Source organism: Colletes latitarsis, chromosome 5, assembly GCF_051014445.1.
Source record: "Colletes latitarsis isolate SP2378_abdomen chromosome 5, iyColLati1, whole genome shotgun sequence".
Classification (NCBI taxonomy): domain Eukaryota; kingdom Metazoa; phylum Arthropoda; class Insecta; order Hymenoptera; family Colletidae; genus Colletes; species Colletes latitarsis.
Genome location: NC_135138.1, coordinates 31,972,405 through 31,995,220, shown reverse-complemented (window position 1 = coordinate 31,995,220; position 22,816 = coordinate 31,972,405). Strand labels below are relative to the sequence as shown.

Here is a 22,816-nt window from a genome sequence, read left to right as displayed (position 1 = left end):
TTATTAATTTAAAATCGACTGGCAATCCTTCTCGCACGTATTATTTGCAATTTCATTTACACGCGTACGCGCGTCGGGTTTTATTATCCAGCATAAAATGAATTCCGCCCGTATTCACACCTTTTCGAGCTTTCGAATTTAATTCCGCTTACGCATCGCGGAGCTTCTCGCACGACGTGAAACCAAATTTATTTCCACCGAGTTATCGTTTACTATAGAGAGTCTAATCGAACAGATTTATTTCGATCAATCCAAATATACCTAGACGAAATAACTGAAATCTATTCCTGACTTCGATATTTTCTTTGAGTATGTTACAGCTGGTCCGTGATTTAAATCGAACGGTTCTTTCTAATTAATCAACACGAAAACAAAGAGGAGATGCGTCGAACACGACACTTCTCGACTTTGAGAGCAGTAAGTTTGATTGTGATCGTTTGGCGGCGACTCGAAGGAACCCATCGCAAGAGCGAATTCCGAGATCCACGATTGCTTTAATTAACGATAGTGCTAGGGCGGTTAAAGGAAGGAAACGAAGCACGGGAGTGCACAGTGTCCGATGACATTAAATGCGAAAAGCATTATTTACCCAATTCGATGCTTTGTACCGGGTTTGCTATCCGGCAGAGAAATTGTTCTACGTAACTTGCACGGGACAACGATACGAAATTTGCGAGATAACGTTTAAATTTCATTTCGCGTCGTCTCTGCGATTTCGCAGCGCGGAACAATGGAAGACTGTTAAGAGGATCTGTGCTTCGAGTTTGCGCGTAATTTCTAACTCGTCTACGAATAATTTTAGGCTAAAATTTCGCTCATGGAGCATTTCTGTAAAATATTGAGCACGGTGGCGGGAAGAACACGCGCGTGTAAGAAAGTACACGATAATGCTTTGAGAAAAGGTTTATACCAAGATACGATGTGCCAATAAATAAATTCTAATCTGTCAACGTTCACAAAGATTTACGATTACATTGGATCTGATCTTTGTAAACTTGATGCAATCTCTACCGTATTTTCGTCGTATTGTCGTTCGATTAATTCGATCTCCCTCTCGTCTTTGTTAATCTATCGACGATTAGAAATCACTATCTCGAGAACGACGCACGTCGCAGAACAAACACAACAGATGTCACACGAAGCAGCGGCATTATTCGTGGCTATTAACGCGATCGTGAACACGTACTAAACGCAATCGATTAATATCCGTATTACCCAGCAATTCGAGCACCAATAGGGTTACTTGCCCCCATCGGGCAATAAGCTAACGTGTAAAGGTCCATAATCAACAAATAATGATGTCATACTGTTATGATAATGCTTGCCTAGTTGCAATTCTACGGCAGACAATGACCGACCATCAACGACAGTTCCGGAACTACTTTTCGAAACGAGTATTGCTCTTCGCGTTGCTCCAAGTCACCGAGCTCTCAAACGTTTCTAACCAGCGACGTCTGTGGCTTCACCGCTTTATCTCAATATTAATTGGAAGACGATACGGATCGAAAACAAGAAAACTAATTTATGAATCACCTATTTCTGGACACCTGAGAACTGCAAACGGAATATTAATATTGCTAGGATCTAAACTTCGTATGAAAACAAAGATAGGAGTCAGAGAAAAATGATTTAAATAGAATAAAGAAATGGCCATCTCGATAGAATGGTTACAAAGAGGAAAGGTGTAACTAAGAACACGCGTTGAACAAATTCACCCCCACTAATTGGAACGCAACGTATCAAATCACTCCAATCGTCGTGTATTTTACATAATGCGTTCTTTACTATTCTAATGTTATTCGTGGCCGCACGATCCATCGTGTATTTCCCGGTTTCTTATCGGAATTGGAAAACTCCCAGCTCTCGAGGAACACAGTGTGGCTGCAACGATTGCGAAGCAGCTTATTCAAACAAGATTTTTAACACGAGACCGTCTCGAATCAGCTAAACAACAAAGCCAAGCCATTTTTCTCGTTTGTCGCTGATCCGATCGCTTTAGATCGTAGACGAGCGACGGCGATTTAAAGCAACGTCTCTAACTAGAAGGGGGCATTCGCGGAATTACGAATTGGAAGTCTCGTTCGTTATCAAAGCAAGATCGCCGAGCGTTTTCACGAGTTTTTCATCTCCGTGAATCAACGACTAAATAAAGTACGCTAACCTGATCGGGATAACGCGGTCTGATCTCACGGTTCAGAGATCAAAGGCGTCGATAATTGAAAGCACAAGGATCCGAGGGTTCTCACGGCGGATCCAAAGCTAACGATATCGTTAAGAAAACTCCTAGACGTCTCCTTTGAATCGCTGAACAAGGAATTTCGACTTTTAAGCGATTCCACGACGGCAAGAAGTTTTGTTTGGAATCGTTTCAAACATCTCGGAGTCCCGGAGGTGGTTGGAACGATCACCAAGAGGGGTCTCGTGGGCTTTGGGTGGCATTATACGACAAGAAGTGTGCGTAAGTACGTCTGATATCGGGTTAATCTCTGTATAATGAAATCTGAAAAGATACACGCGGAGCCAGAGCGACGAGTTGAATTTAAAATTACTTTCGCGAATCTTGAAGAGACGATGGAGATGCTGCTCGCAAGTTTGAAAGGTATTAACAAAAAGAACAATTTAAAGAGATATTCAAGATACGTTTTTCTTTTTACATTTCTATTTCAATATTCGATGTTTTTTTTTGTAAAGATTTCACGATTCATTTTCGATGTCTTGTACTGTATTTCTTTCTCTGAGATTCGTCTAGCTTCTGAACTCTGTCATATTCAATTTCGTTATAAGATTTCAGAATTACTGTCATAATCTAGGTCACTGTAATCTGTACTTTAGTTGGACCAATGCATAATATTAACTTCAATATTAGTCAATAAAGTTATGCAAGCAGCGAGATGGAGTTCCATGTACTCCATAACAACTTTGAGTTTACATGGTATAGTTAAATCACAATATATGCTCATATTATGAGTATAATACGAATATCAAATCCTAATTAACAATTTTTCGAACTGCTTCTTTACGATGTTATTACGTAAATTGCTGGACGACGTGACATTTTTGAGAAAAAAGAATAACATACAATTCACCATCATAGGACCACTAAGAAAGACTAACAGTGGGATATAAATTGAAAGGTAAAATTTAATAAACGCAACCTTCCAACCGTATCCATCTTGGTGCGAGAAATCTTTCACTCTGCGTGACTTTAACACGTTTTGAGGTACCACTCCACTAGAACACACAAACACTCGTTCATCTTCCTCTAGCGTACCCCGTTCCTAGCACTCTCTAAGATTAAATCAATCTTCAAATCTATAGATAATACCTCTGTGTAATTTTAGAACCACTCGAATTTATAAAAGATCTAGGAAAAGGAATCTCCACTCGATGAAAGTATATCTGCACAACTCTGACAGTGTTCAACCAAACAAAATTATAAAATCGACGGAATAGATTTAGCCCCAAATATTTTCGTACTGGGCAACGTGGAGTGATTCTAACTGTAAGTTGCATCGACACCAGGACTTCGTGGTTGCTCGTTCAATGGAATCACACATATTCTATGTTCGTTCGCCTCTACGTTGATATTCGTTTGCAGGCTCGTTCGTACGCGAGCATCCTTTCGTTCGCGGGATGGTTAAGTTACCGTCGCTTCGAATATCACCATTAGAGTCTGCATTCGTTTCGCGCGAGAGGGAATCAGCCATCGTCAAAGAAAAATGGCCGAACCGGGGCGAAATCTGGCGCACGCCGGGATCCACAGTTCCGTTAACAAGCATCCTCTGGAAAACGGGTGCATCCGATGCAGCGGTTCTTGCGCATCGAGAACACGTATCGGTGGGGTATTAAATCGTCGCGGCAGTGTGCAGGCATTAGCGTTTGACGAGCAACAAGGTTCCGCACTTTAACCGTCGCAACAACCGCTCTTGTTCGGCTGGGATTCGCGGGCGAGGAATTAAGGAACAAGACGGAAAGCTGAAGGAGCGCGTTCCCGTAATCCTAAAGTTCCAAAGATACCCTGAACTTCGACCACCGGGACAGTCGAGGTCACGATCTCGACGAGCTTTTCAATCGATCGAATCTAAAAAGGCCGCTCGAGCGACGACCTGCCTTGCGAGGAACATCTTCGATTGTAATCGTTCCATTGTTGATTCATACATTGAAAGTTTGTTGAAAGTTATTTTAGTGTTACGAACAAAGTAACGCCCCCAATTATTCAAAAGTGTTCTGAACCTACAAGTCTACGATAAACTAGTTATACGATGTTAGTATGACGCGTGACTCGTGGAATATAAAATTCTACATGAAACGGTAATAAAATTATTCCTTGTCGTGGATGGAACTCGATCATATTTCATAGGCGTTTTTCCACAACACGAAGATTTGCGATGCGTCATTTGCCATTTTACAGAGAAAATTATTTATTTTCCAGCGTAACAGTCCTTAATGGGGGATTCCCATTACGAAGGCAATGATTTAGGTTATTATTGGAATTTTTTTAACGAAAAGCCCCAAGTTGTAATACATTTGCTGCCCGAGCAACAGTGTTTTCACCGACAGATAGTCTACATCGCAATAGAAATAAAAGGAAGTACTTTAAGAGTGTTTTATATCAGCATTACAAACTTTACAAGTATCGTTACGTTCGCGAGAATCTTGTCTTCAATCGTTTATTGTTACATAAAAGTCTACACAAATTATACAGCACCAAAGTTGACAAAGATAACTTTTTAACTTCATATTACAAGCGAACTTTATATTACCTGAAGTTCGTGTGCTCTCGATCAATACTGACCGTTGTTTTACTCAGACTACGAGCTGTTATTGAAGTTATACACGGTGCTCGTAACAATGATCGTTTATAGTTGTACGAGTATTATTGTCAAACTTCTTTTTATCTATTGGTCAAGTAAAGTCGTCATGTAAATAAACAAATCCCCGTACATTCTCGCTGCTTTCAACAGAAGTTACATTTGGTATATAAAACGACAGCACAAACTCTGCTTAACACCGTGGAATGCAAAAAGACTATCGAATCGATCGACCTCTCGCGTCTTTCCAACAATCGTCTCCTGCAGAATCGTTTCGTAGAGGTACCAGCAGCTCGCGTTACGTATCAAATAGGTAAGCTCTCGATTCTCTGTCAACCTCGCGTCAAACAATTCTCGAATCTTCGTCGGGTAGGCACACGAACGTATTCGTGCAAGCGCAGCAAGCGGAGATCAGACGGAAACGAGGAACGCTGATGGCAGAGTTCCATCGAACGCAAACGCCAAGCTTTATATTTTCAGTTTTACGAAATGCAGACCTCGCCTTCTCCTATCGTCATTTACTACTGTTTCTGCTGGCAGGGTGGGTAAAGGCGTCGAAAGGGGAGGCTGTTGTTTCGGTACAGGCGTTTGTCTTTCCGACGTTCTCATCTTCTGTGTCGTCGATCGTCAAAGTTACCCATTCGGATCGCGACGAAAAATAAAATCGATCGAACACGAAAATGTAGTTAAATTTACACAAATTACTTTAGAACAGTTTTACCTTTGTTTATATACAAATAAATAATTTTAAGTCTCAAAAAATGTAAAAAATATTTGAAGTAAGGTGAGAATTATTATCTTTAGGGACTGAGACCACCCTTTACGAAAGTTCCACTTCTACTGATAAAAATATGAATTTGCAAAAAGATCTCCAGTGATAACTGTGCATAGAAATGGACTGATGCCTTATAGAAATATTCTGAACTAATTATTCCATGAAATGTCTCGTTGGAATTTGAAAAGTAACCCATTCGAATCGCGACGAAAAATAAAATCGATCGAACAAGAAAATGTAATTAAATTTACACAAATTACTTTAGAACAGTTTTACCTTTAGTTATATACAAATAAATAATTTTAATTCTCAAAAAATATAAAAAATATTTGAAGTAAGGTGAGAATTATTATGTTTAGGGGCTGAGACCACCCTCTACGAAAGTCCCACTTCTACTGATAAAAATATGAATTTGCAAAAAGATCTCCAGTGATAACTGTTCATAGAAATGGACTGATGCCTTATAGAAATATTCTGAACTAATTATTCCATGAAATGTCTCGTTGGAATTTGAAAAGTAACCCATTCGAATCGCGACGAAAAATAAAATCGATCGAACACGAAAATGTAGTTAAATTTACACAAATTACTTTAGAACAGTTTTACCTTTGTTTATATACAAATAAATAATTTTAAGTCTCAAAAAATGTAAAAAATATTTTGAAGTAAGGTGAGAATTATTATCTTTAGGGGCTGAGACCACCCTCTACGAAAGTCCCACTTCTACTGATAAAAATATGAATTTGCAAAAAGATCTCCAGTGATAACTGTTCATAGAAATGGACTGATGCCTTATAGAAATATTCTGAACTAATTGTTCCATGAATCGTCTCGTTGGGATTTGAACCTCAGCCTAATATTAAATAGAGTTCGTCGATGCTTGGTATACACTCAGTGCTTTTTCTCATTCATGCTCATGTTCGCAATCAAAACGGTTGATGGACCGCAAATATGGCTCCGTTACGCGAGCCTAGTCACATCGGAGGGATGCATTAACGAAAGGGTTACACGCAACGAGCGGAAACGCATAACGTTCCCGTCCCCGGGGTGATTCGCGGCGTCGAAACCGCGGAGGAGCGTGGCCCCGCATATACAGAGAGAACCTACGTATGCGGGGAACGAATAGAATTCAGTTCCCGTTCCTGCATAGAGGCTTCGTTCCCGGTTCAATTCAGATAGCCTTTCTACTCGGCATATTAAATTTACGGTATGTACGCCGCACATAACTCATCCACCGGGTGGCGCGAGCGCGACACCGCCTGAAAGGACACGGGACCGACGACGATCCGTTCGCTGTTCTTTCCTCTCGTTTTGCTATTTCCCTTTTCACGGTTATTTCCGCGCGGCCACCTGAGAGAATGAATCTTTCGCCGGGTTTTTTTTTGCGCCCCGGCGTCCTCGTCGTCGTCGAATATTTACGGTCGTGCCTTTTCATCCGCGATTTTGTTCGCCGAATTTCGGGGCCAGAAACTTCTGACCCACGCAGAACTCTACTGATCGCAATTCGGGCAAATTAAAAGCAACTTTGGTAGACTGGACTAATTAGAATCTGCCTATTCTACTGCTTAGATGTCACAAACTGTCTCTTATGGAGTGCAAAACTGGAACGACGAAATATGCTCTTGTAAATATCTTGTGAATGTTATTGATTTTTTAATAAATGAAGCAATAAGTTCTATCGTAAAGAAAATGGATAAAATAACCTGAAAGGTGGCAGAAGATCGTAGAACAAAGTAGCACGTACATCCTTGATCGAATAAGTTGCCAATAAAATTGGGAATATTATAAAGAAACGCGATTCGATACATTACCTATAATTTTAAATTAAGCACACTTTCGGTAGAAGTTGTCGAGTTCTCGCTGAAACTGTGCACGTAAAAATTTGTCGAAGCAACCTGAATAAGAGAATTCTGAAGGGAAGATGGCCGTCCTCCTGAAATTTCGACGCGACAACAACAGCGTCGTTGCTCGTTCTCGCGCGTCTGGAAATTGCGCTTGGCGTCGGACCGCAAGTGAAAATCCACAAGTAATGTCGATTACCGTCGGGGAAACACTTGTCTGCATGCAAGATGCCTGCATTCCCTAAAGAGCACTGCAAAGAAAATTTTATGAACGCGCTCCTTTCCCTCGAGTTACCGAGCAAATAGAACGCAGCTCCCACGGCGAGGAGAACCACGAAATTATTTTTATCCGACAAAATGAACAAGCACGGCATATCCGATATACAAACCGTGGTCTTTATGCTCGCGAGAGTCCTCCACCAACGCTTTCGATTGCTCGACAAGTTTATCCTGCGAAAGATTCGGATTCTGCTCGATGGGATTCACGAGTGCAGTTCCGCGTACTTCGTCGCTCGAACAGAAAAGTCTTTTCAACCAAATATACTCGTTTAACACCCCATTATATTTCTGGTACTTATACACAATGACGAATTTTAATACTTCGAAAGCAGCAATCGTTTGAAACGAACTCTCTGAAGGACTTTCTCTAAATTTAAAAAAAACGGTGTATGTTCTTTGAAAGAAAAATTATTGTTCTGCAAGATTGTGTATTTGAGATTAATAAAATGAAGCGTCAAGTTGACACGAATGAGTATTTTAAACGTTATCTTTTCGCTTTTAATCGGCTGCTGAAGCTGTTCGTGAGATTTGTGTTATTTACGCGATTTAAAAGTGCCAATTTTGGCCTCAAAGACGCGGCTCGCTACAAACGCCCGGCAGAGTTCGATGAAGAGCGATTGAATCAGCTTATCCATGAAAACCGGTGTCAATCAACCGGAAAATTGGCTTTGGAGATGGAATGTGGCCAATCAACGATAGTTCGGCACCATGGTGAAAGTTCAAAAACTCTGTGCTTGCGAAAACAACAAAAATCAACGTGCCACAATTGCTGTCGGTTGGCAAGCAACGATTTCTTTACGGTATTGTCACGGATGATGAAAAATGGTGCCTTTACGTCAATATGAAACAGTGAAAAAAATGACTCGGCACAGACAAACAGCAAAAATTTCACGAACAGCTTTGGTATCTCGGTTAAAAGCGAAAAGAAGACGAAAAAAATCAAACACATTACCTTGTAAAACAATAATTTTTCTTTCGAAGACTAAAAATAAAATTTGTTCACGTGCTTTTTTAATTTTTAAAGAAATGGCCATTACTTATGCAACGATCGAATATAATTTCGAGGCTCAATTTATATTGCAATTTTTAGCAGAAGTAACCTTCGTTCAGCGTGTAAAAGTCTTCGACGAGAAAATTTAATTTCAGTCGAAGCTACAATTACCTCATAGAGAAAATGGAAAATCATAGTAAGCGATGCAATAAAAGTTGCTAAATGCTCTCCTTTATTTTTATAATTTATTTGGAATACAGTATCAGTTTCTACGCAAGTGTAGTATTTATATGAAGTAATTTAGTCTCTCGTATGTTCTCGTATCCTCGTGCAATATCCTATCGGAGTTATGTATCACTTTTATGGCAACCGGAAATTACAAAGAATAAAAGCGAATGCCACGCGATGTCGTTTTCCACTGCTAAATGGTTACTTTGATAGTTCAGTCTATATTGTTACGTATCGTGACACGCACTTCACATACGACGCTTCCAATTGAAAAAAAAAACACTTTTACCAGGTTAACAATCATATTTACCTGGCTTACTTTACGTGCAATATGTTATAATTTAATAGTTACATCTAACAAGAAAATACGTGTAAATGTATATTATTTAAATTTTTCTCTTGTTACGACTAAGATACCCCAACGTGTGTTAGCTTGAAAAGATCGAAATATTGAATTTTTATGGATCAATCGTCAATTAAAATTTTCTCCAAGACCAATAAAGTTTTTATTTTCCTATACGTTTTTTGGGGGTAGATTGAAACTCAAGATTTATTTGAATCTAACGGAAGAGTCGCGCGAAAACTGTGAAAAATAAATGGAGAGAGGGTTAGAAGAAGCGAGGGAAGAGGAACGAGGGGAGGGCGCGTAAAAGAGGACCCTCGAGGTGGTCCACAGCCGTCATGCTTCCGTAATTGAACTACTTCCGGCCAATTATAAGAACCGCTGACTAGCAGGGACTTGTTAGTCGACGGATGAAGATGGAAACACATTGGTATTCTCTTTCCTCGGTGATTCTCGTTTACCCTTGGTGCTAGCCTAACTTCATGAATCGTCACATTTTCCCCCCATCGACATCTGGCCTTACTTTCATCAAATTTCCGCTTGCACGAAGTCATCTTCAAGCGGTCTGCGAATCGTTCAGCCATTCCATGGAATATTATTGTTACCGTGAATGGTTAATCTTCTTTGTGATTTTTTGATTCGCAAAAATCGACTTTCGCGTGTACTTTCTGAAAGCTTAGAATACTTTCAATGTTCTCATACGTGAAAACTCAAAATACAATCATATTTTCTTATTTTCCATATTTCGAGACACTTTATATCAATGCATATTTTCGTCTATCTCGACCAATATCTTTTATACTTTTTCTAGGTACCCAAGTTCCCATTCTCGCACATGTTTGTTACTATATTAAATACAAACAATGCGTTACATTTGTTTAGCCACGATCGAAGTGGAATTCAGAGGGAATTTGATTGAAAAAAAAAAGAAGTAGCGTTTTCCAGTAATGTGTGTCGATAAAAATGTTATCCGCGTTTTGTCTCGCCTCGTCGTTCGAATTGCGAGGGTGTTAACACGATTTTGGTGGGTCGGTCTAACTGAACGGGTACTTTCGACGAACGAAACTGTTCGGTGATTCCTGAAAAAAATTCATGCACCGTTTGCACCGCGATATTTTCCCCCCTCGAGCACAATCGAACCGACGCGCCTTCGTTCCGGGCGGAAAACAAATTATTCCAGCGAAATTATTTATATCGTGACCAAGCATTCCGTCGGTTTCGAAACCCGTGGAAACTTTCATAGAAAACTTCGCGCGCCCGGACGCCGAGAGAATTTAGATTAAAGTCTTTTCGATTCTGTATTTAATATGATTTCCATTTAAATTCTCCTTAGGCGTTATTCCCAATAGGGTGTCAACGAGCGACCCGCAATTAAATTCCGCTCTCGTTCTGCAAGCACACCTTACAATTCATTCAATTTGTCTCACAATGGAAGTTAATTTCTTGACGGCGCCGCGCAATTGTGGCGATGTAATATTAATGTAGCCCTTACACCGACGCGAATCCGTTCTGCTTCTCATGATGCATTGGGAATTTGCTCGGCCGAGTGTTAGGATTTTATTCATTCAAATTACGGTCTGAAGCGGAGCGCCGACGGAATTGCACGGAACTCGGCCCCGAAAGCTTTTCATTTTTATCGCTGTATATTGCCGACGCGTTAACGGTATTATAAAATGATTGCTTTTCACCGTGAGAAAAAAGGAACGGTTTTGCCACTGTTTGTACAAATAATCGTGAAACACAATACGCCACTGTTGCAGAAAAATATTTCACGAATTACATCGGCGCAGCTCCCATACAATAACTACGGACCGTGGAACAATATTCCGAATTAGGTCACATCGCGGTAACAATTACAAACAATTTCCTTACTTTTATTCTGGGCTCTTGGCAATATTTCTGTAGAAAATTGAAACTGTATCTGTTAACGTAGATTAAAAAAAGGAATCGCATTGTACACTCCTGTTAAGAAGTATTCAAATTTGTTTCTTTTTACTGAAAAATAAATTCCCAAAGATGAGGCATTCTCTTAACGCAACAAAGTAATTTAACCCCTCGAACGATCAAGTATTGGGCATTTTATCGATTTTGAAGATAATATATGAAACCTGAAACTTTTATAGGGTGGTTTCAACCCTCAAACTCGAGACATTGAGCAGAGGTAACCAACAAAGTTTAATCGAAATTGATAACACTGGTCGATATTTGCGAAAGTTCTTCGTCTGGGCCATGGATTTAAAAATTAAACAAATTTCACCCCCTCCTCGAGGAGAAAAACTAAGCGACTTTTGGTGCTATTTAGGATGTTACGGTCGAATATAATCGCGCGAATAGGTCGAAAGTGAACGACTGCATTGAACTCTTACCCCCTCCATGGCGCTTTCAACCCTCGACTCCTCATGGCGTTCCCAGTTCGGAAATGGATGGACCGACTCGTTGAAAGGGAAGAATCGGAGCGCGGATATGGCAGGAAATATGAAGAATGTACGTCCACGCGAGGGTTGACAGAAGGAACGTAGGTAAAGGGACTGGGGGTTGAATGCGGGCTCGCGCCCCCCAAATGCGCCGGTCGAGGAATTCTTCGAAGAAATATGGACCGCGGAATATTTCTTGCCTCGACGCTTGATCCCGTCTAGCTGGATAAAGTTACCGGCAATCTGCGGGGTTGGGAATTGTAATAAAGTTACCGTCGGGTTCGACTGTAAAACGAATTGATCAAATTTCGTGTACACACCCTCGTAACAGAATTTTCTGGTAGACTTACTAAATAAAACCTCTAATCATCTTCTATGATTTTCTAATCCACTTCTGAAACGAAGTAAAATCCAACGTGTATACATAAATATCAAATGTGTGTCTCTTCAACCCCCTGTAAAATTTTTTCACAAATTAATATCATCGATGCACCATCTAGCTTTCGTCCTCCCACCTTGCTTGGTGCAAACCTCAACGTAAGTTTTGCTTTTTCGTTCTCGCGTAGTTAATAAAATTAAATGAAAAATAAAAATAAATAAATAGACATTTGCGTTCTTTGGACAAAATTATTCGTTCGACGATTTTAATTACGATCGGATAGTAAATACATCGGTAGGCTACTGTTTCACCTTTCTTTATTAAGCGCAGTGTAACTGGTACGAATAAAACCGCAACGTAATTCAACGCGGGGGCAAGAAAACGCGGAAAAACATTTGTACCAAGGTGGAAAACCTGTCGCGCAGGAAATCTGTCGTTCGCCCGGCGGAACATCCGAAGAACGAACGTTGTTCTCGATGGTCGATCGAACATAAAAACTGCTACGACTGTCGAGATTGTGGTCAGACGAAGACTGATGACGTCGTGGATGTCAAGGGGAACGTGGAAGGGGGATGGTATCGAGAGGTAAAACGAAGGAAGACTGGAAGAAAAATGAAACAGGAATTAAGTGGATGAAGAGAAAGGAACCGATAGATGAAGCTCGACTGATACTTAAATATGTCTTTGGCCATCTCTCATGTGTTAAATTGGAAGAATTGATGTTTACTATAAAATCAAAATTTTAAGGCGTACATTAAAATAATTTAATGTGATCATATGTTTAAGTATGTATAGGTTTGAAACGTCTTTGATTATGCAGATCACGAAGAGAGAAAATAGTTAAATATTTTGTAAAGAATATAAGCAATTTTTAAATTCCATTATCGCGAAAACGAAGCATCGCCTGAACAAATCTAATAATCTAAACTAACAATCGTCGGAAACAGTATCAACGTGGGCGTAGTGTATCAATTAAAATTAGATTATATCTCGCGAAAAAAAATAAAATCGACGTTTCCGTTCCACGTTTTCCCCGCCGCTGCGAAAGCATTCCCGCGTGCAATTTTCCACTCGAGCTGATTCTCCATTCTACTTTGCGATACAAATCGTAGCCGCGCGTCATTTAGGGCCGCGCATTAATCATACAACGCTGCCATACAAGAACGTGTCAGCAATGAGGGGATGAAAAATAATAACCGCAAGAATGATGCTTGATCCCCGACGCTATGTTTCGCGGACCCGTCGTCGATCCATTCTGCCCAGCTCTTAACGAGCGTGTAATTGCTTTTTAAAATTGATTAAAAAGCGATCGGTCTTGCATCATCGTCAAACGGAGTGACAGGAAACAACTCCCACGCCTGCCCTTCGTCAAAATTTCTCGTGTCTATGGAGTAACGATATTACCAGACGTAATTACTCCTACGATTCCGTCGTTGCTTGAAAACAAACGTCGATGTGTAGCTAACATCGTCGTAATTGCAAACACTGGTGAAGTAATTTATGAACATCTGCTGATTATCAACCAACGCGTACTGAAAACGTCGCTGACGTAGTCTAAGTCATTTCGATAATAATTTACAGACTTTCGTTCGCAGATAGACTGTCGATAAACAATTTGTACCCATCTGCGTGGGTGTCTAGAGAAATTTTTAAGATGGTAACAAATAAATATGAGAATAATCTGGGTCGACAATTCTTCCTTTTATTTTTTTATATGAGAGCACCAGAATGCAATAAAGGAGATCTTACGTTTATGAATGAATTCTTAATTCAAACGACGTTTCAGTCCACTTCCTCGAGACTTTTTTCAGGTATATGAAATTTGCACACCAAAAGAGGGAGAATTGCACGCTCGAATAAAAGTGCATAATAAAATTTAATACAAAGATATTGATGGAAGCGTGCATACGAAAGGAAATAAGAAATTTTCATTACGTTCTTTTATTCATGTGTTAAGCTTTCTTCATTTAGAGGGTAAATATTATGTACCTTAAGAGCGTCCCAAAGAAGTAGACCGAAACGTTATTTGAATAATGAATTCATTCATAACAGCAAGACCTCCATTATTACACTTTGATGCTTTCCCGTATTAAAACTGGACGAAGAGGAATATTCCTGGAATATTCGCTCGTTTATATTGACTCGAGGTTTAAATATATTTCAGTAAAATATTTACTACTTAAAAATTCAAATATTATAAAATATATTTAATTGAATTTCTCTATTCTTACGTTTGCGTTTTTGTACCTTTTAAACGACCAAAAACAGACTCTGTGAACGTCATAAAGGAGTTTAACATCGATCTGTATATTCCGTTTGGAACTAAATATCGAGAAAGAAACACGTTCGACAACACTGAAACAACAACGAGGCTAGAATGTTATTTTGCGGCTGTTTTCATGCAGGAATAATAATTCCATGTTTCGGTTGTTCGTCGTTTTCGACTGTTTGACGACGAAGTCGAAGAGCATTGGTATGCCAAATAACAACACTTTGGCCTCTCGTATTTTACGTATACAACCGTTTCCCGTATTTAATCATTGCGCATATCATATATTTGTACTTTTATATGTATCCCGGTAAGCACGTCGAGCAAATAAAATTGTTTTGCAACGTTCAGATACGCGAAACGTTTAAGTAGCTCGTTCCCCGTCGCTTTCGATCGCTGTTTGCATTCAATTTTCCAGTTCTGATCCTCGATCGAGCTTTCTTTCTCGCGTCGGTACCGCGTAACGAAACGTCAACAAGCAACGTTTATTTGACTCTTGGTGAAACGTCAATTGAACATTTAGCACCCACTATTGGCACGAGCGTTACACGCGAACCACTCGTTTCGTATAAACGCGCAAAATTGCACCGACGCGTTGATTTTTGGGAAACATCAACAAGCGTATCGAGTGGCCACAGAGTGTTTCGTTGATAATTGAATGCGTGAACGAGTCTTATGCGATAAATTATTGCGTCGAGAACCGAAGAGGGAATTTGCAATTTGGTTAATTTCTCCGCCTCTCTTTCCCTATTATTATTTATAGAAATGTCGCTCGTCGTGATTATAGATCAATTGAGAAAGAAAAATAGTAGGCTAGACAATATTAGTAATTTAAATTTTATGAAATCTACAATTAATAGGTTTCGACATTCTGAATTGCAGTGATCAAGTAAAAATTATAAAGCCAAATTACTTATAACTTTATTCTTTCATAGAAACTACGTTTTACGTTTAAAAGTAAAAGTTGACGTTGAAAATAAGAGGCGTCTTTCATAATTTAATTTAAAAACTTCACAAAATATTTGAGACTGTGCTGATCTACGAAACAAGTTTAAGGAATTCAAGCTACGTAAATTTATATACTAAGCAGTGTGTATTAACATTATTGCAATAAACTAACAATAGACAAAGATGTATGCTTACTGTTTTCATTCAGCTCGTAAATATCCTCAACACTGAGTTTCGTGCACGTTTCATTAACGCGTGGGATAATTATTTTCTCAATTACCGCAAATTTCTCAGCTGAAATTCATTCAAAGATGACCGCGTAAGTCGTTGAATTCCCTTTTTTATCAGTCATAACGCTGTACAGTCAAGAATACATATTTAAAAAGGTCAAGGTAACGTGAGCTTTTCATCCATGTCTTTTTCAGTACAATCAACAGTTTCAAAAGTATTACAACGTATCTGTAATATTTGAGACATTATCTAGAATGGGGTCTTGAAGAATTACAAAATCCCTTAAAGCAATTGCTGAGTCTCATCTCCGGGGAGGGAAATCTCAAGGAAGCTAATTGCCCCGCATCTCGTCGAACTTTATTTCCATTTGTCGAGTAACCGGCGTCGTTCGCCGGATTCAATTTTCCCCCGACGATGAAATGCACTTCCGCCCGGTTTCCGTTCCGCGGAGTCACGCGCGACCCGAAACATCGGAGTCTCGCGAAGTAATGGCCAGGAAACGAGCGATCGTCCGACCGTCCGGTTTTTATAAAACGTTCCAGCGCGTGTTATTATTCGAAAGAACGACCTCCGCCCGACGACGTGTGCCCCGGAACACACGTTATAGGTCCTTCGATTAAGGTCAAGACAAATGGAGCCGGATGTCGGTCGGAAATTAAAATCTCGAGGACGGGGCGCTCGTTAAGCTCGGATAACGGGAAACGACCAGTCCCGCGGAAACTGGATGGAAAATTCATCGTCGCTGCGATCAAATTCTTATCCCTGACCGTCAGAATTGGTACACGCGAACTGGGCTAATTAATGAAACAAACGAAAGTGTCGAGTGCACTTTCGAGAAAGAGCGCCGGGGCAGATTTTCAAAGTCATGTAGGTCGAGAGACTTCGCTGGAAATCAATCGCGTTCGCAGAAAATCGTTTGTTTGTCGAAGGTATTGCGCAACGTTCGCGATATTTAAAAGTATATTTATTGAAAAAATATCCCACAAATAGAAGAAATACTTCAAGTAGGATAGGAATTATTATATTCAGAAGTAGAGACAATCCTCGATTTTACTAATTCTGTGAATAAAACTTTGAATTTGCATAAGGATTATAAGTATCATAAAGAATTGTTGTTGGTTTGAGCACAATTAAACGTATTAATATGCTTCGCGGGGTGTGGGTAGTACGAATTCACGCACATGAGCGAAAGTCTGCCTCGACAGGAAGTCTATTTGCACGTTCGGACCATAAAATAAACGAAATTGCGCGTGTAAGCGCTTGGTCCCCGCGAAACAATTGCGCTCTGAACGAAAGCGACCGATATTTGCATAAAAATCGCGTTTTCACGGTTCGTGAACTTTTTTTGCCGGACACTTTGTTTGAACTTACACTTTACCAGCCACAAAAAGTTGTCCACTTTCCGTACAATGAAATATAAACGAATTAAAAACAATTAAGTTCTCGAATTAAATGCAAAGAGTAAGGTTTTTTTCCTCTGGTCGATATTATTATACCTCGCTGCATGGTTCTTTTATTTCGATGCTAGCTCCAATTCAATTTAACGTGCAAATATATATCCATCTTCTCCTAATTTCGTTAGAGGCAGATATCGTTCTTACTCCGTCAAAATATACGTCATGGTAGAAGCAATTCTACGTTAACTTTAGCTATCTGCCTCCTGTTTGAATTTGCCAATTTCTTTACATTTACATTTAAATTTACGTAACAATATTTCAGTAGCTTGAATTAATTTCCTGGACACCAAACAGCAAACAAATCCATTACTTCTTGTTGTTCCTAATGGAAGGAAAATTTTTATCCCTTGATATTACACAACATTCTATGTAGTGATATTTCCAGAGGAACATACAACTTGCGTAACTCTGCAGAGCTTCAACATGATACTAACAATGTATTCAGCGTTAAAGTCATTTAGATAAATTATTTTTCAATTATTTTAAATCGCGTGTTACTAAGAGAATGCTTTCGCGAATATGAACATTGCCCTTGCACCGTCGTTTCTTCAATTGCGACTTCTCGAGCACTTTTAATTAAATTCCTTTGAACACCTTTTCAACGTGATTTCTCCAGTAACCGCGTTTCTCGGTAAATTATGTTATTAGAACAATGCGTGTCCGTTTTCACGCTCGTTTGACGTCACATATCACTTCTGCGACGTGCCAAAGAACAAAGGGTTCTTTGCCCTCGGCGATCCCCCACTTTTCGAAATGAATAGCGCGACGTTGAACTCTGCTTCCAATCGACTCAACCGTTTCGAATTCTGTAAATGTTACGCGTGCATTTAAAATCAATACACGGCGCTTCTGTCTTCCTACGCGACAGACGCCTTTCTTGCGTTTCGAACGAGACACGTGACATAAACAGAATCGTAATTAAAGCTTTTAATTCGTAAGGTAACTGTGTTATTTTAAAATTAAGCCACCATACGAGACCATACAGGTTTGGAATCTGTTTGGAATCTGAGATATCATTGTCCTGATGGCTCGCTGTTAAATTCCGGTGCAGGGGTGGGTGTCCGTGGTCCCAATTTTCTATGTACCATAAGGTACTTGCCAAATTGCTAATTAAGTAATTTAAACTAATATTAACTAAATGAGGGGTCTGCTAAGAAGTGTTGGAATTCCTAACAGCCATCGAATCGAAAAGTTCGCCGTGACCGAATGACCGAGTCCGTATTCGAATCGATTAAACCATCTTTAGAAAGGAAACCGGAATGGCCAAGGACCAACGCGAAAGGCGACCTCTTTGGACCTCGAACTCCAGACGAGGATTCCTCGAGGACAATTCATCCCGAACTCGGCGCGCTTCCGTTTCCAGCGCCGTCGCAGCTGAAAATTGCACGACCGACCTCAAAATAGTTGTAGCCTCGGACGTCGAACTGCCCGACGTCCCCTCCCGTCCGTCAACCCCTAGCAACGATATCAACCCCCTCCTCGGCACGCTACCATCCGGGCACCAAGTTTCGAGATAAATCGGCCCACTCGGACGTTCTGCTTCGAAGCACCAGCGTACCAGCGACGTTATATTACTTGCCGAACTTTCTTTTTCCTATCTTCTGTCGCGACTGCTGCCGTCGACCGGCCGTGGAATGTTGCTCGAGCGACGCGGACGCCAACTGTTGGCTAACGACGCCGCGGCACCGTCCCGGAATAGGAAAACTTTCCGCCCTTCGAGCGAGAAAAATTCATTAATTCGCGGAACTCGCCACGCGTTCGTAACTCGCGTCTGTACTTGGACGTCGATGGCTCGTTTTTGGATAACGATTTTTCGCCAACGCGGCGTTTTACTCCCAATTAGTCGTGCCCGAATCGCCCACCTCAACGGTGTTTGCTTTCTGGGTACTCTGGGTTTGTTTATCGAATCTTAGTTCCACGATAGAAAGGGTCGCGTCCCCGCCGGGAATTATGTATAAACTCTGTCGGTGAGAAAGAATCGAGAGAAAACTTTGTTATTACCATTGAACTTATGGCGGAGCTTCCCAAATCCTGGGCTTATAACTTTGACGAGGAAGAGAGGGACTCTGGCTTCAAGAATTTATTATTAACGAGAATCTAACAGATTTATTGAAACATTTATGATGTATGGTATTAATGTGGCATTTTAGTATTAGTGTTTATTATGAAAAATTAAATATTATGCTAAATGGTATTATACAGGGTGTTCGACCATCCCTGGGAAAAATTTTAATGGGGGATTCTAGAGGCCAAAATAAGACGAAAATCAAGAATACCAATTTGTTGATGAAGGCTTCGTTAACCAGTTATTAACGTTTAAATTTCCGACAGTACTGAATTTTTTTCTCGAAATTGCGCAAGATTTTGGGGGTATGTCTATTCACCAAAAATGATTGCAATTGACCCCCGCAACCGAAAATAATTTTTCCAGAATGATTTGAAACTTTTCATTTTCGCCGAAAAATTTAGACACCCTGTCGATTTTTCTTAAAAATTCGTTTTTCATTTTTAGTAATTTTGTTTGACCCCCCACAGAAAAGTTGTCTAATACTTTTTTGTAGGTACCCATGAGCTCTACTTCAGAAAAAAGTTTCATTGAAATATATTCGTAATTGTAGGAGTTACGACTGTTTGAAAATTGGACCATTTTTATGGGGTTTTTCTGATTTTGCGGGGTCAAGGGCCAACTTTTCAGATATTTTTGCAATTTGTACATAGTCTCCATCAAAATACGCGTAGTTTGCTTTTTTAAACATTAAAATCGTCCAATCCGTTCAGAAGTTATGATGTTTTAAAGATACGCATGAAATTTTCGGTTATGAATTTTTTTCTCGAAACTGAGTAGGATTTCGAGGGTATGTCTATTGACCAAAAATACTTGCAATTGACCCCTGCAACTAAAAATAATTTTTCCAAGACGATTCGAAAGTCTTTCTTTTTCTCGAAAGTGGATAGGATTTCGGAAGTATGTGTATTCACCAAAAATGATTGTAATTGACTCCCGCAACCGAAAATAATTTTTCCAGAACGATTTGAAATTTTTGAATTTAATTGTTAATAACTTTTTAACGAAGCCTCCATCAACAAATTGGTATTCTTGATTTTCGTCTTATTTTAGCCTCTAGAATCCTTTATTAAAATTTTTCCCAGGGGTGGCCGAACATCCTGTATACTTCTGTGTAGAACGTTCGAAGTCTGACCAAGTATTGACCGATACTACTACGAGCAAACCCACGAAACTTCAGCGGTTCTAAAGGATATATATAGGAATCAGCAGTGCTGTAGCCTGACTAATTAGTATCTGATTCCGCTAGACATTAATGCAGACTAGAATTTCGAATTTACAGAGCGTCAACGTCCGGCTGATCAAAGACTGATAGTTGTACCAATACGAAACAATATTGGAGGAAATATAATCCGATTAATGGTAAATAATTCTGATGGCCATTTCATCGAATCAATGAATAACTAATAACGAATAAGAATGCAATCGTGAGATATGTTTATCGACAGTCATAGAATATCAAATATAAAAGTTATGCACTTAATAGGTCCGCCTAACTATGTTATGAGAGTAAACGCAAATTAAAAAATATTGTGGACCTGAAAAGAATTTTGTTCTATGAAAATTTCATCGTTCTTTACGTTGGTGACGTTGTTGTAGCAGCCCATCGTAAACCTACGCGACCGATTTATGACAACCCTTGCAGTCGGACACGCGCAATGCGGAGAGGACCCGTAACTGTTGGAAACTTCTAGTCGTCCATGTGGCATTTTTAACGACCGTAACCTCGAGCACTTTTGCACAATAGATTTACAAGCTGTGCCCCGAAAAACTGAGCAATAAATTCCAAACGAACACGCGATCGCTGCGCGTAAGAGAAGTTCAAGTTTCTCCCTTTTCCATATTACAATATTAATTTAAAAAAGAGCAGCGACTTACGCGCGTTTCAAGACTCGCAGCCTTCATTTCCGCGACGACATTTGGTTCCTCGAGCCGGATCCAAGCGCCACGAGAGTCTTGATCCATTTCCTTGGAGGAACTTGTTGATCAAGCAACGAGACACTATCGTGCATCAGAAACGTTACACTAACCGTTCTCGGAAGTTTCTCCTATTTACGCGATCGCTTCGAAATTAGACGACCAATCACGACTACGGTGGAAGGAACGTGTTCGTAACTGCGTTTTACTGCCAATAGAGGAATTATAAATCTTCTTTGCATAATAGACGGAAGGTGAACAACAATTCAATTTTTCACGAATACTGGAATTGAAAATTAGTTGGGGTTTGACCGTTTGATACTGATTAAAATATTCAAGAGAGAAGCCGGAATTGTCTTTGGCGGTCGTATATTTGAGAACTCTTGCTTGAGAATATCAATATTACCTACTCTATAAACAATTCAAACTAACAAGAACAGTGTTTCGATTCTGCTTGCTCATCCACTTTGATAATTTAATTTGCCTCGTCGAAGGAACCTTCGATATCCATTCTTCTTAACGTGCAACTCGAGCACGTCTGAGAAATTCTGTCTACGACAGTAGGAGGGTGATGTGGAAGGTGATGAACATCCTTGAATTCCAAGAAACACACACCAACATACACACATGCATTGGGCGAGTTCTTGTAAGAGAAAAGCAGTTTTAAGCGAGGAACCTGTTGGGTACTTGGAAGGTGATCGATGGCCCCTCGACGGGAAATGTTTCTTTATTTATCCGACTCGCAAGCTCGCCAATCCATGCAAATGGCTCTCCGCGCGACGAACCGATAGCTTTCTGAGAAAATATTTTCACGAAGCCGGGAGCCAGGGAATTGGCTGGCTCGCCTGTCGCACAATTAAACGATTTAAATTATATGCATTTTAATGGAACTGTTCTCTCGACGGTCGTCTGCTGGCGAAAGCCGCAAATGCAGCGAATTTACGGCGCAACCCCAGCACAAACGCGCAAAGGAAGACGTAAGAGGCGCACTATGTTTCATGGTACTTTAACAGATTGATAATTAAAGGAAAACAATTTTGTTTTCGCGGGTGAATCGAATTATTAAAGCCTGGACAGAATTAAAATGTCAAATTCGAGAAACTATTTTTCCATCTGTGTTCACGATAATGGATCGACGAGATCTCGTTCCAACATCTGATTCGATTAAATTTCTACAGAGCTATTGAACGTTATGCGATCTTTATTTTACGATAATACAAACAAAGAACAAAACTCTATGTTCAGGAAGGCTGTTGCATCGGCACACAGTCGAAGTATTTTGTTTTTTGCAAAAAAAGGCATTTAAATAATAAACAGACTGTGAAAATTTGGTATATGATTCTGTTTTCGTAACTACAGTCTTTCAGAGAACGTAAAAGAAATCGTTTCGAAGCTACAATCGTGGCGTTTCCCCTTAAATCGGGGCTGAGAAACTGTTTGTGGAGATATAGTCGATGGTTGCGCACCCTTCGAGGGTTCCAACCCCTGTTTCACCACGTGACGTCTTCCCATACGAATATTCTTAATTTCAACCTCCACTCTGCAAAGGGCAGACTCGACTACGGATTCAAATGCGAGGATCACAGGGATTGGGGAACGTACGTCTGGGAGATGCGAAAATATTTCATACGGGAGTCGAGTAAGATTGCAAAACGACGAGACTGAGCATATTTGAGAAGGACTTTTATTCGAACAAAACGTTCATCCTACTTTTCGGTTGTTTGTCTTGTCAATACTTGGTGATAAAAAAAGTTGTGATTTAAAAAATTCTTTGAAATTCTACCTATCACCCTTTGTATTGGTAACGTGAAAACAATTTAATTTACGATTTCGTCGTATTTTGACCTCTATAATATATGCAAACATCG

General features: G+C 40.0%; 1 protein-coding gene across 2 annotated transcripts in view; it reads right to left on the bottom strand.

Moving 5' to 3' along the window:
- The window catches only part of Nlg3 (Neuroligin 3), a 372,568-nt gene that overhangs the window by 255,713 nt on the left and 94,039 nt on the right, over positions 1-22,816 (bottom strand). The gene's annotated exons all lie outside the window — the stretch shown is intronic.